The sequence below is a fragment of the Malus sylvestris genome, chromosome 4 (assembly GCF_916048215.2).
Source record: "Malus sylvestris chromosome 4, drMalSylv7.2, whole genome shotgun sequence".
Lineage (NCBI taxonomy): Eukaryota > Viridiplantae > Streptophyta > Magnoliopsida > Rosales > Rosaceae > Malus > Malus sylvestris.
Window position 1 is genome coordinate 1,425,314 of NC_062263.1, and position 13,888 is coordinate 1,439,201.

Consider the following 13,888-nt stretch of genomic DNA (forward strand, 5'->3'; position numbering starts at 1 on the left):
AAAAGGAAAACATCCAATGTAGTGGAGAAGACTACCAACCTGAAGATGGTGCAGCAAATGCTAGAATCCCTATCAAGGAAAAAGCACTCTGTCTTCAAAAATCACTACAAGATGAGCAAATGAGGGTAAGGTAAAGAATGGAAACTTATCATTCTTATATATAGTTCAACATGGCTATTAATATTCAAAATTCAAATTCAAACCATGAGAAAGCCCCACATGGAAAATCTTCAAACTTCTAACATTAGGGAGTTTCAAATTTCAAATGTTTCAGTTCCCCCCTCCAACAAAAAAAAAATAAAACAAAAAAAAAATAAAACAAAAAAAAAATAAAACAAAAAAAAAAAAAACAAAAACAAAAATAAAACAAAAAAAAAAAAAAAAAAAAAAAAAAAGGTGAAGGGGGAACACAGCAGCTTCATCAATGGAAGACAAGTATCAATCTCAAAAGCTTCGCACTATGTTCATCAAGATAGTGCGAAGCACAATCAATTTATGGTGCCCACAAAAGCTTCATCAATGGAGGACCAATATCAATCTCAAAAGCTTCGCACTATGTTCATCAAGATAGTGCGAAGCACAATCAATTTATGGTGCCAACAAAAGCTTCATCAATGGAGGACAAGTATCAATCTCAAAAGCTTCGCACTATGTTCATCAAGATAGTGCGAAGCACAATCAATTTATGGTGCCAACAAAAGCTTCATCAATGGATGACAAGTATCAATCTCAAAAGCTTCGCACTATGTTCATCAAGATAGTGCGAAGCACAATCAATTTATGGTGCCAACAAAAGCTTCATCAATGGAGGACAAGTATCAATCTCAAAAGCTTCGCACTATGTTCATCAAGATAGTGCGAAGCACAATCAATTTATGGTGCCAACAAAAGCTTCACCTATAAAGCTTCAACACCAAAGCTTCACCTATAAAGCTTCAAACACAAAGCTTCACCTATCAAGCTTCAACCCCAAAGCTTCACCTATAAATCTTCAAACACAAAGCTTCACCTATAAAGCTTCAACACCAAAGGTTCACCTATCAAGCTTCAACCCCAATGCTTCACCTACAATACAAAATTTCAACACCAAAACATATAAAAGCTTCGCACACTCTTCATCAAGATAGTGCGAAACTAATTCAAGTTTTGTATCCTAAAAATAGCTTCAACTAGTCACGCTATATACCCAAGCAAAAATCTATAGTCAATAAACCTTACCTATTAAACTATTTCCCAAACACAAAACCTTGTGACAAATAAACAAATTTTGTTCACAAAACCAAGATTCCCTTGAACCTGTACAAAAACATGGGTCAACACAAACATTTGTTTTGTTCTACACCCACAACATCCCTGTCATAACCAAACAAGCAATTATGTATATGTTTCCAAACATATTATAATAAATCAAACAACAAGCCAAAATCTCAAGTTTAACTACAAAACCAACCCAAGCAACCTCTTTCCCTCTTTTCCTCTTCCGCCTCCTTTCATCTATCAAATTTCTGCAACCTTTGCTCTTCTCCAGTGGAGCTGAATTTTGGACACCCTGTAGTTCTTGAGCAGATGAAAAACTTTCAAGAAGGAATCGTTTCTGTTTGAGCGACGGAAATTAAAGTGTTGAGGCTCCAAACACGACGGTCGGATTCCCGCAAATTTAAAGACTGCTGTGATGTTTCGAAGATCTGGAAATATTTAACCGTTAGTTCATTCTGAATTTTTGATATGTCATGAAAGAGATGATAAGGAACAACTTTGATGAAGAAAGTATGTTGATCTGCACAAGAGAAAATGGAGTTTCGAAGCTCACAACAAGTCTGACAGGTTAACAGACAAATGATGAACAGTCACTCATCATACCTGAATTTCTGGATTTGTACTGCTCCGATGGATCTCAAATTTGGATATGTTGTAGCTGACAAGGTGAGAAACAACTTTGATGAAGCAAGTATGTTGATCGGAACAAGAGAAAATGGAGTTTCGAAGCTCACAACAAGTCTGACAGGTTGACAGAAAAATGATGAACAGTCACTCATCATACCTGAATTTCTGGATTTGTACTGCTCCGATGGATCTCACATTTGGATATGTTGTAGCTGACAAGGTGAGGAACAACTTTGATGAAGAAAGTATGTTGATCTGAACAAGAGAAAATGGAGTTTCGAAGCTCACAACAAGTCTGACAGGTTGACAGAAAAATGATGAACAGTCACTCATCATACCTGAATTTCTGGATTTGTACTGCTCCGATGGATCTCAAATTTGGATATGTTGTAGCTGACAAGGTGAGGAACAACTTTGATGAAGAAGGTATGTTGAGCTGAACAAGACAAAATGGAGTTTAGAAGCTCACAACAAGTTTGACGGGTAAACAGAAAATTGATGAACAGTTACTCATCATACCTGAATTTCTGAAGTTGTACTACTCCGATGGATCTCAAATTTGGATATGTTGTAGTTCACAAGATAAGGAACAACTTTCATGAAGACGACTTTGCGATCTGAGCTATAGAGAATGGTGTTATCTTGCTTCCACTCAGGCTGATTAGTGGAAACGAAAAGCAATTCCACCAAAGAAAAGATGAAAAAGAGAGAAAAGCTACTAATTGCACTTGATCTTGTCTAGTCAATAGCATGCAGCATCAAACACACAAAAGTTGGAAATATTTTTAGATAAGTCATATATGAAGGTGTGACATCAAAACACGGCTTCGTTACTTTGACAAATTAGTAGCAAGCAAGACACCTCATTCGGCAACTCTCCTCGCCTGAAGACTTGGGGGACTCCCACCATATGCTACTGCACCTTGATACTCGGCAGTCTCACAACCACTCAGTGACTTGGCTTTTTTCAAGTCTCCAACCGAGAAGTTTTCCTCACTCGGGAAATTAGGGGAACACTACCTCAAACTACACGCTTCACTCACAAAGCTTCAACAATACAGGTTTCAACAAAAGAAAAAATTCAAAGAACTTTCTGAAGAAGGCTTTGGTGTATTTAACACAATATGTTGAAATGAAGCAAATCTTATTTATTAATATTTTCGATAAGCCACAAATATGTACATATACATGAGTCAAAATAAACAAACAAAAGGGAGCCTTCACAAAGGTTGCTTAGGGGAAGTCTCAGCAGTCGGTAGAGCCCCAGAAAGAGAAAGCACCGGAGGGTGGTTATCCGGAGCCTCAGTACTTGACAAAACCCCAGAAGGAGGAGGCATTGGAGGTTCATCATTTGAAGCTTCATTACCAGGTACAGCCCTAGAGGACGAAGGCAATAAATGCCTTTGGAACAAACCCACAAACCGCTGATGATCAAGTAAAACCTTACTATCAGATTCCTTCATCTGGTCAAGCTTCCTCTTCATGTTTGTAGCATAGTCATGGGCGAGCCGGTGCAACTGTTTATTCTCATGCTTGAGCCCTCTAATCTCCTGTTTGAGACTCATCACTTCAGCAGCCAATGATTCAACTTGGCGGGTTCTAGCAAATAGGCGTTGGGCCATATTAGACACAAAACCTGCACACTGAACACTAAGAGCCAGAGAGTCCTTAACAGCCAACTCATCAGACCGTTTGGAAAGTAGTCTGTTATCTTTGGGAGTGAGAAGGTTCCTGGCCACCACTGCAGCGGTCATATCATTCTTCATCACAGAATCCCCAACGGTAAGAGGACCAGTAGGGGATATGAAGGATGGGCGCCATATGTTGTCTGGAGAAGGCGTGGCTGTCTCTTCTTCAAGGTTCAAGTCAAAACGACGGTAGGAGGGTCCAGACATTTTCAAATGTGTTGAAGAGGGAGGAGGTCAGACAAATCAAGATCTTAGAAGTGCAAGAAGGGAGCTTCTACTGGTAGAGATTCAAGTGTGCTGTGGAACTTAATGCCAGCCTCTATAAAAATCTGCACTCGACGGAGCTTCAGAAATCGAAGAGGCGTTTGCTTTCTCAAAAGCTGGGCTGCTCAGAGACCACGAGGGCCAATCTCAGAAATCGAAGAAGCACCTGCTTTTTCAGCCTCGTCAGCACCTGTCACATGCACACTCAGCTTTGCGGAAATTACGGGCAATCTGTCGAAGATTTCTGGTGAAGTAGAAAGCACGTGAATCTTACAGTTCAATCACCGCTCTCCACATGCACCATCAACTCCTCGGGTACCACATATAACTTTGTCAAAGATCTCTGACAAAGTTTAGGCACGAGAATTTCGAAGTTCCAGCTACCCTACTATTACCCACAAGGGTAAAGGAACAGCACCACTGCTTGACAACTGGAAAGTCCCTATGTGTGTCGACCTCCGTGTTTTGCGGCAAGACAGGTTGGCAAGAACGTCCAACCTTTACTCACATTCGAGAAAAGACTCCCAACATAATTACTTTCTAAAAAACTGAAGTAGCACCGCTTTCCGAATCTCGAGAGTCAGATCCTCGACGGGATTGCTTGTTCGAAAACCGAAGAGGCACAACTCTCAAAACTTCGAGAGCCAGATTTCCTTAGATAAAGCTTGTCTGTAATCTTCACACGTAACATCAGCTTTCCAGATACCACATACCACTTTTTCAAAGTGCTCTGACAAAGTTAAAACACGTGAAGCTGGCAGCTCCCACTACATTGCTGTGACCAAGAAGGGTAAATGAATAGCATTACTACTTGTTATTGGGAAATCCCTATATACATCGGCCTCCCTCCTCAACGGACAGGCAAACCTGCAAAAATGCTCAACCTTTTCTTGCATTCGAGAAGGCACCCTCAACATACCCTCTCGAAATACTCAGCTTTATTTCCCCCCGATAATACCTCAGCAAATAAGCCACACCAAGAACAAGAGTATCTCATATCATCAGGGTCGAAAGCAAGAGTATCCCATATCATGCTTTCTCCCTGTCTTTGTCTTTGTCCTTGTCCACACCTGCAGGACAAGGAGAAAGAGAGCAGTCAGTCGGAACCTGAAATCAAACCTCCAATCTGGAACTGACTGCCTGGAACCTTTGCCTGGTTGCTTACTTAGCATTGCTCTCGAGTACTCATCCTCAACTGCTGTCAAGGTCACGAATTCCACCGGCAAATACCTCATGACAGTTGATCAGATATTGGCTCTTTACACTGAAGCTGCCAAGCGTGGATGAGTCACTATGAAGGAATGTTCTGAATGACCATTTAAATGCAAAGGTTGCACACCACTTCTGCCATGCAAAAGATTGAAGCAGAAGGTTCAACGGTGAGCTGAAACAGATCACTACAGCACGACACCTTTCCATACCACATTCATTATTCCGTTAACAGCAAAAGTATCCCATATCATCAAGGTCGAACGTACTCTAGATTTGATGGACTTGTTTTGACCCTCAAATTCTTGAGTCGGCCTTATACTCTGAAGGGAACCAGAAAACCCTCCAGCACAGTTCAAGAATAAGCCTGTGGAAAGTTACTTCTTCAAAAGCAAAAATATCTCATATCATCTCTTATCCATTTGCTTCTCCTTATCCTGGCAGTCGAATGAGAGACAAGCAGAATGAGAACAATCAACCGGAAGCCGAAGTCAAACCTCTGATCCTAGGTTGCTTGCTTGGAAGTTTGAATGCTTACCTTGTCTGTCACCTCTTTCGGCAGATCTCCTAGCTCGGCGACTTGGGGGACTCCTACTATAGGGTTTGTATCGCACTTGACCAAGCCCGAAACTACAAGTAAGCTTCAAGTGAAATTGATACATTACCTTGTGCATCTTCATCGGTTAAAGATACCACCCCTGGATGGAGGAAGCGTACTTCCAGAAAAGATGCCACATCTACCTATGAGAAAGATAAGGCAAGTGAAGACGATACCACACCTCGGTACTTAGAAGTTTCGTGATTACTCAGCGGCTTGGATCTTGCAAGTCCCCAACCGAGGAGATTCCCTCACTCGAGAACTTAGGGGAGCACTGTTTGTACCATACTTGACTAATCCCGAAACTACTGAGCACCGGTCAACGTTATACCGTCAAGGACCCAGAAGAGTTTCCCTTCAACCAGAAGGCCAATCACAATGCGACACGTGTCAACATCAGAAGCCAATCACAACACGACACGTGTCAATATTAGAACAAAACTAGAAACTCTCTTCTATAAATAGGGATCATTCTCCCACAATAATCTCTAATGTCATTTTGTGCTAAACTATTCACTAGAACTCACTAAACCAGAGCTTGAACCTATGTATTTGTGTAAACCCTTCACAATTAATGAGAACTCCTCTACTCCGTGGACGTAGCCAATCTGGGTGAACCACGTACATCCTGTGTTTGCTTCTCTGTCTCTATTCATTTACGTACTTATCCTCACTAGTGACTGAAGCAACCAAGCGAAGGTCACAAAACCTGACACTTTCTGTTGTACCAAAATCCTCGCTGATTTTGTGCATCAACACACTCCAATAATTTCTCTTCAATTTTAAGCAAAACCCATTCAGATTTCAGAAAACCCATTTGAAAGTTCAAAACTTTTACTCGAATCCCTTGAAGAATAAGGAAGAGAAAAAGAAAGCTTCAGGAAGAAGGGTGTGGACTTTCTGCAAATCCCGTTTGTTAATGGGTTGTCATTCAGCTTCTCAAAGAAAAGCGTAGCATTCGCACAAAAAGACTGCAGCCTTTTGCCCACTGAACTAGACCCAATGACCCAAGCTCCAAGCTTGGTATCGTCTCATCCTCTGCGTCGGTTTCGGCTTTACGTTTTCTGTCAGCTCCACTCTGCAACAAGCTAGAGAGAGGTCAAGATTGAGAAGACTGAGAGGAAGAAGAAGCAGAATGGAGCTTGGAAAAGAATGAGAGAAGAAAAACGAGTTGATTTGGGTTTGTGGGTCGTTTTCTGATTGACTGAATAATCGAGTTTTGTTGGTGGAAGTTTGGCTATATGGCTTTTCCTCATGTTTTGTTGCAGAGGGGGATTTTCTCGAAAAGTACGAGGAAAGAAGCAGCCAACATGAAGGGTATTTTCCTTGAAAGAACTGCACGCCGCAACAAACAATTTTAATTATGACAACAAACTTGGAGATGGGGGATTTGGAAGTGTTTACTGGGGTCAGCTCTGGGATGGATCACAATGTTCAAGAGCTTGTAGATCTTCCATTCGTCGAAAACCGCCGGAGAGTTACCGCGGGTGAACTTACGGTTTGTTTTTCGAGTTCGTCGTCGAGTTCGGAACTTGGAGAAAGCGAAAGCTAGCCTTCCCTCAGACAACCCAGCTCTTCAAATTGTGATGGCATATGTGGCAGATGGTTCTGCTAAGTTAGCAGAAGTAATAAGTGATGATTCAGAAGCTGCGATTTGTGCCACTGGTCAAGTAAAATCTGAATGACTGTGATTTGTGACACTGATTCAGAAGCTGCGATTTGTGCCACTGGTCAAATTATGATGACTAAATGCCGCTCCATGAACCGGAGGTGAACCGATAGCAGCATTCTGAACGACTGCAGAAACCCCACCCATACCAAAAGCCCTTCAAAAATTTCCCAAAATTCTCAGGCTTTCGATCGTCTCGATCCACCCAATTCCATGGCCACCACCAATGGCGTCTCTCTGAGAGCTGCGGACGCTGAGAACAGCTTGGAGAAGATCAAGCGCCAGCTCGCATCGAGTTTGGGCCGGAACTTGTTGCAGGGTCCACTTCTCAAGCAAGAAAGCAGAGATACTTGATGATGGATATAGATGGAGGAAGTATGGTAAAAAAAGCAGTGAATATACTTATCACCACTGATACGAAGGTTCTCACGGTCAAGGCAGTCGTGGACCCAAATCCCATATCCTGCGAATACCACGAGCACTAGTGGAAAACAGGAAGAAGATAAGTTTTCTTATCAATATTTCTATTATTATTCTCCTTTGTGTTGTCTGCCATCTACCAAAAGAAAGAGAACAAAGATGAAGGAATTATAGGTGGTGGTGTTTCCCTTCTTTATGCCTCAAAAGAGCTGGAAAAGTTGGTGACTGCCAACTTCGATCAAAAGATAGGTTCCTATTTTCTGAGAAAGCAAAAGCAGAAAGCAAAAGTAAAAAAAAAAAAAAAAAGGGAGGGAAATAATAAAAAAGGAAAAGATGTCTGGAGATGGAGAAAAGCCGAGGAAGTGGAAAGCATGGCACACCCATACCCACTGTCATTGATGAATATTTTATTAAATTGTCTTCTGCAAACTGGAGCAATTATTGTATAGTAATATTGATGTGTAAAGAAGGCAGGAAAAAAAAAACGGCAAGCCCAAAATAATGGGTTGGAATGTTATATGGAGGGCAAAGGCCCATATGCCCAAAAGAGTCAGGCCCTCTATTATCACCAACCAGGTGATTAAAAGTACGTCTAGTACTACAAAAAATTATTCGGCAGTCTGCCGCTATCACCACCAACCAGGTGATCAAAAGTACGCCCAGTACTCCAAAATTATTCGGCAGCCTGCCGCTATTACCACCAACCAGGTGATAAAAAATATGCCCAGTACTCCAAAAGTATTCGGCAGTCTGCCGCTGTTATCACCAACCGGGTGATCAAAAGTACGCCTAGTACTCCAAAATTATTCAGCAACCTGCCGCTATTATCACCAACCAGGTGATCAAAAGTACATCCAGTACTCCAAAATTATACATGAGCATCACTCATGTCAATCATACATAAACATTCATGAGCATCACTCATATCAATTATATATAAACATTCACGAACATCATTCATGTCAACATTCATGAGCATCACTCATGTCAACATTCATGAGCATCATTCATGTCAATAAGCTTCGAAAGCTTCATTTATAGAGCTCTAGCTTCGAAAGCTTCATTTATAGAGGCTCCAGCTTCAAAGCTTCACTTGCAAAGCTTTACCTACAAAGCTTCAGTGCAGGGTATACAAATGCCGCCTCCGAACAACCGCCACTTCGGCCCATACATGGATTCAATTTGAAGTCTCCAGCCAACAAACCCTATTAACTGAAGACTTGGAGGACTACATTATGTATCATATATTGGGCCTCAACTGGGCCTCATAAAAAATACTTGGGGGACTTAGCCCATTATTTATGTACTGAGGAACAAGCCCTTATTTTATAAAAGGGACTCCCTCACCATTATTAGAGAGCATCGCCGCCTACTGAGTAGCCACCTCGCCGCGAGCATCAACTCTAGCCCATCATTTATGTATTGAGAAGTGAGCCCTTATTCTATAAAAGAGACTCTCTCACATTCAAACGCCACAAGCCGAGCCAACCAAGGCAACATAAGCCACAAACCAAGCAGCCTCACAACAAGTGCTACTTTTGGTTGAGGATCATCTCAGATTGGGCACCGCCTCATATCGAGTATCAGTTATAGACGACATCTAGTTACTTCGGCCCACACATGGACTGAATTTCAAGTCTCTAGCCAAAAGACTCTCTTGACTGAAGACTTGGGGGACTACTGTTTGTACCATACTTAGGACCTCCGTATTTAGATCTCATATAAATACTCGGGGGACTCAAATGTAATTATGTAATAAATGAATGGGCAAATATATAAAAGGGGGATGAGCCCTTAGTCTATAAAAGGGCATCATCACCCTCACAATCCTCAAGCCTTCTCACCATCACAAACAGAGGAGTTCTCATCCTCACAACCAAAGAGCTCCCTCAAACTCTCTATTTCTCTGAGGGACTCCCCTCACACTTGTAATCCATACATTCATATAGTTAGAGAGAAATACAATCAACGTCAGTGTGGACGTAACCCAAACATTGGGGTGAACCACGATACATCTTGTGTTCTTTACTTTCTTGCAGATTATGATAGAAAATCTATTATTTATATAAAAACAACTAAATCAGCCAAATCAGAACTCTAATTAATCTTAATTAATATTCATGCTTGCCCTTTTATTTATGTAATAGCCACCGTGAAGTATTTATAGTTTCTTTAGAACTTAAAAGGCAATAAGAAGTTGAGGTTCCATTATAAAATTAATTTGCAATATGAGTAGTTCAATCTCTTATAACTTATAAGCCTTTGCAAGCTAAACACGTGGACTACACAAATTGGGTGACGTGAAGCACCATGAAGAAGGTTGAGGTTTCACCATAAAATCAATTGGCAATGTGGTGAGTAACCCAACCTCTTATAAGCCCTTGCAAGATTTCTCGTTTCACTAATGTGAGACTCTTTTACTTTCACTATCACAAACTATACGAATAATTTTACTTCATGATTTTCTGGTCTATAATCATAGATATTATCTTTAATTTAACCATCTATTAAATGATGTTGTGGTTTAATAATAAAATACTTTGTGGTACATTCGTTTATAGTTTGACATCAAATTCTTTTGATGACAAAACAAATAAGTGTAGCTTGTCACCATAGCCAGTAGCGAAGCTAGACTAGGGGCAATGTATGCTCACGACCCCAATAAGTTAATAACCCATTGCTCCTCCTTGTATTTTGTTGTCTTGACCACATAGTTTGTTCAAAGAAGACCAAATTTGATGGTGTAGGTGGAGCAGTGCTAGATATTTTGCATACCATCCATTTGGAATTTGGCTTCTTCCTTTGGACTGGAGATATGAATTTTACTTCCTATTCATGTGGGCGGGTCTTTGTTTGACCAGTTTGTGCACTACATATGTTCATCTTTCACTTTCTAATTAGAATATTACAGAATTCACTTAGTTACATCTCTCATTAATTGTTTCAGCAACTATCTTCTATTAAGTCTTGAATTTGATTACATTATCATAAATATTAGTTTTCTTTTCAATGGATTAAATTGATCTAATAATTGAGCATTTGTAACATAAGACATTCTTCTAAGACTCAGGGCAACCGATTACATATATTTTGTAATCTTTTTAATACAACGAAATATTTATACTAAAGGGTGGGGGAATGAATTGGTTGTCAACTCATCATGCACGAGATTCGAACCTAAGAATTCTCATTTACAAGTGAAAAAGAATAGCACTAGACAATAGTATTAAATGACACATATATTTATACTTATAAGTAGGTTAGTTCATTAAGTTTTTTTCCTTGTGAGAAGTTTATTTATCATGACCCCATTATTACAAAATCCCGGCTCCACCACTGACCATAGCTTAGGTGTCTTGTATGTAAATGTTGTCGGTGCCAACTGTGCTTGCCTATCTTCTTGGGCACCTGGGCAGTGACCGAGGGTTCGAACTTCGGTTTGCAAATCTGTCTTGCTCTTCTTTAGCCACGAAAACTTGACCTAACAATACCAATTCGAGAGAAAATGGAAACAAAAAAGAAGCGTAAATTGTAACAATGGTCCCTTAACTTTAATTCAAATGGAGTAATGGTCCCTCAACTAAAAATTCATTACCATTGGTCCATTAACTTTAATCCAACTGGAGAAATTGTCCTTTAACTTTAATTCAATTGAAGCAATGGTCTCTCAACTTTACCTCAATTGTAGCAATGATCTTTCCAACATAACTCATTTTGACAAAATTCTGACGAAGTTGACGAAAATGACCATAGCTACATGTTTTGATGAGTTGAGGGACCCCAATTGTAGCAATGTTTCTTCTAACATAACTTATTTTGACAAAATTCTAACGAAGTTGACGAAAATGACCATAATTATAAATTTTAATGAGTTGAGGGACTAATGATAATGGATTTTTAATTGGAGGATCTTTGCTCTAATTTGATTAAAGTTAAAGGATCATTGCTACAATTTACTCCAAAAAAGAAAGAGGAAAAGAGTGGCTGCCTATGAAAAAAATTGTAACAGAAAGTAAGCACTGCTGTTGTTATTGCTAGAATTTTGTTGCAATTTGCCATCGTCGGCATGACACAATTTGTTAATGATGTCACTCCAGTTTAACAAATTGGTTTGTTTATAATTTTCATGTCATTCGTGTTGCATTTTTTTAAAGGTATTTTGGACGTTTGAACTATAATGAGTATAAACATGAGTATGAGAAGAAATGAGTATGAGATAAACATTCCTTTGTGTCAACAAGATATCTTTTGTTTTTCAGGTATTTAATACCCAAAACTTGAGACTCGTCTACTTTTTCATTCTTTTGGTTGTTGGCAAGGTTTTAAAAGATGTTAGACGCTAGTCGGGTGATGAACTGAGACTTAGCGCCTAGGTGGATTTAAGTATATTTATATCATAAAAAATACATAATTGTATTGTGATACATAAATTGTAAAATAAAAAAAGAGCGAGATTAAAGTATTAGAACAAACTGAAAATATGGGGTGCAAACATTTAATGAGTGTTCATCCAAGTATTCAACAAGTCTTTTACAATTTATTGAACAAAAATAAAATGCAAAACGAAAGTTATCTATTTTCTGTTTAATTGATAGTAGTGACTTAGGCAGGTGTCTAGGTGGGTCTAGGCAAGCAAACTAGGCGGACGCCTAAAGAGGTATAGGCGCCCTAAAATGCAAAATGAAAGTTATCAATTTTTTGTCTAAGTGAAAGTAGCGACTTAGGCAGGTGCCTAGGTGGGTCTAGGCGGCGCGGGCAAGGTGGGCACATAGGTAGATTAGGCAGACGCCTAAGCCCTTTCTTAATTTTGAAATGTCTAAGGATTAATCAGGTTGATGGCTAACCGCCTAGGTGGGAATTTTTGAAACAGTGGTTGTTGTAAACATATGAATAACAATGATACTCTTGGTTTTCAAATTTCATTCCTTGTAAGTAAATATGTCCTAAAGAGTGAAAACTCAATGCCAAATTTTGAAAACTAAATTTCAATTTTTTTTTTGTCACAGCCCGTTCCAAAATATTACATTCGTGGCTGTGAATGGACGAAATTGCCCTTAAGAAATACTAAGTATGTGAAGTTCAAGTTGATAATTATCTAGGTTCCTAAGTTTTGAAAATAAAATGGAATTTATTAAGGATGAAACTTAGATTTTTAGGTTAAAATTTTGTGGTTTGGAGTTGGGGATTGGAAAAGGACCACGTGGGATCCCCACATCCCTCAATCCTCTCCCTATTTTCTGCATACTGTCTCTCTCTCTTCCCTCACGACTCTCTCACTCTCTCTGTCACTCTTCTTCTCCGTTCAAACAAACCAACCACAAAACAATCCTAAATCTATACCAACGACGGAGTTAAGACCACCATCAAACTCCTGGAACCTCCACGATCACGATGGTACCAGTTTAAGGTAAGTTCCACTTCGAAAACCCTAGTTTCTAAAGTTGCCGTGAATGTGTACTGTTCATGAGCTTTGAATTGGTTGATTTTTAGGACAATCCAAGCTCATAGTGAGCTTAGTGAGGTCCCAAGGAAGCTCGGAGTGCTTCGTTGGAAGGATTTGGACGTCGGGATCACGAGGGTTAAGTTTGGCCGGTTTTGCTTGGATTTTTCCGGTGAGATTTAGTTGTTTTTGAAGATTAAAAGTAGTATATTGTGATTCTACATGTTGAGGGCTTTAAATTGATATATTATACGAAGAAAATGGTTGAGAAACGAAGGAGAACGAAGCATTTGAAAATTCCCCAGTTTTCCGGCCACCGGAAAAACCAGTCCGGCGAACCCGCGAGGAAGAAGGTGCGCGTGGGCACGCGTGGACCCGTGCCTTCCTTGGCGCGTGGGGGCGCGTGCTACAGTAAAAAATTATTTTAAAAATATTTCGACGTCCGTGACGTCGAGTAGATCACTGTGGTATATTCATATACCCAAATTGAGCACTGTATGAGAAAGTTATTAAGGATTGTTGGTTAGGTGTTCGAATAACGTTTTATAGTTTTCGCATTAGGTGAAAATGTGAATTGATGATCCGACCGTTGGATCGTTACCAAGCTTTAATACGTTGCAATACGTAATGTTTGAGGATTATTGGAACTTACGGATTGGGAATCCGAGTTACGGATCTTCCGGAATTGGAGTTGTAAGTTCATAAAATAAAATGTT

At 39.8% G+C, this 13,888-nt stretch overlaps 1 long non-coding RNA gene across 1 annotated transcript; it reads left to right on the forward strand.

Annotated features, from left to right (window-relative positions):
* The first annotated feature begins 13,084 nt into the window (after positions 1-13,084).
* LOC126618690 (uncharacterized) lies at positions 13,085-13,480 on the forward strand. The gene is made up of 3 exons (XR_007621811.1): positions 13,085-13,139; positions 13,223-13,344; positions 13,430-13,480. It is a non-coding gene; the product is annotated as an uncharacterized LOC126618690 (long non-coding RNA).
* The last annotated feature ends 408 nt before the right edge of the window (positions 13,481-13,888 follow it).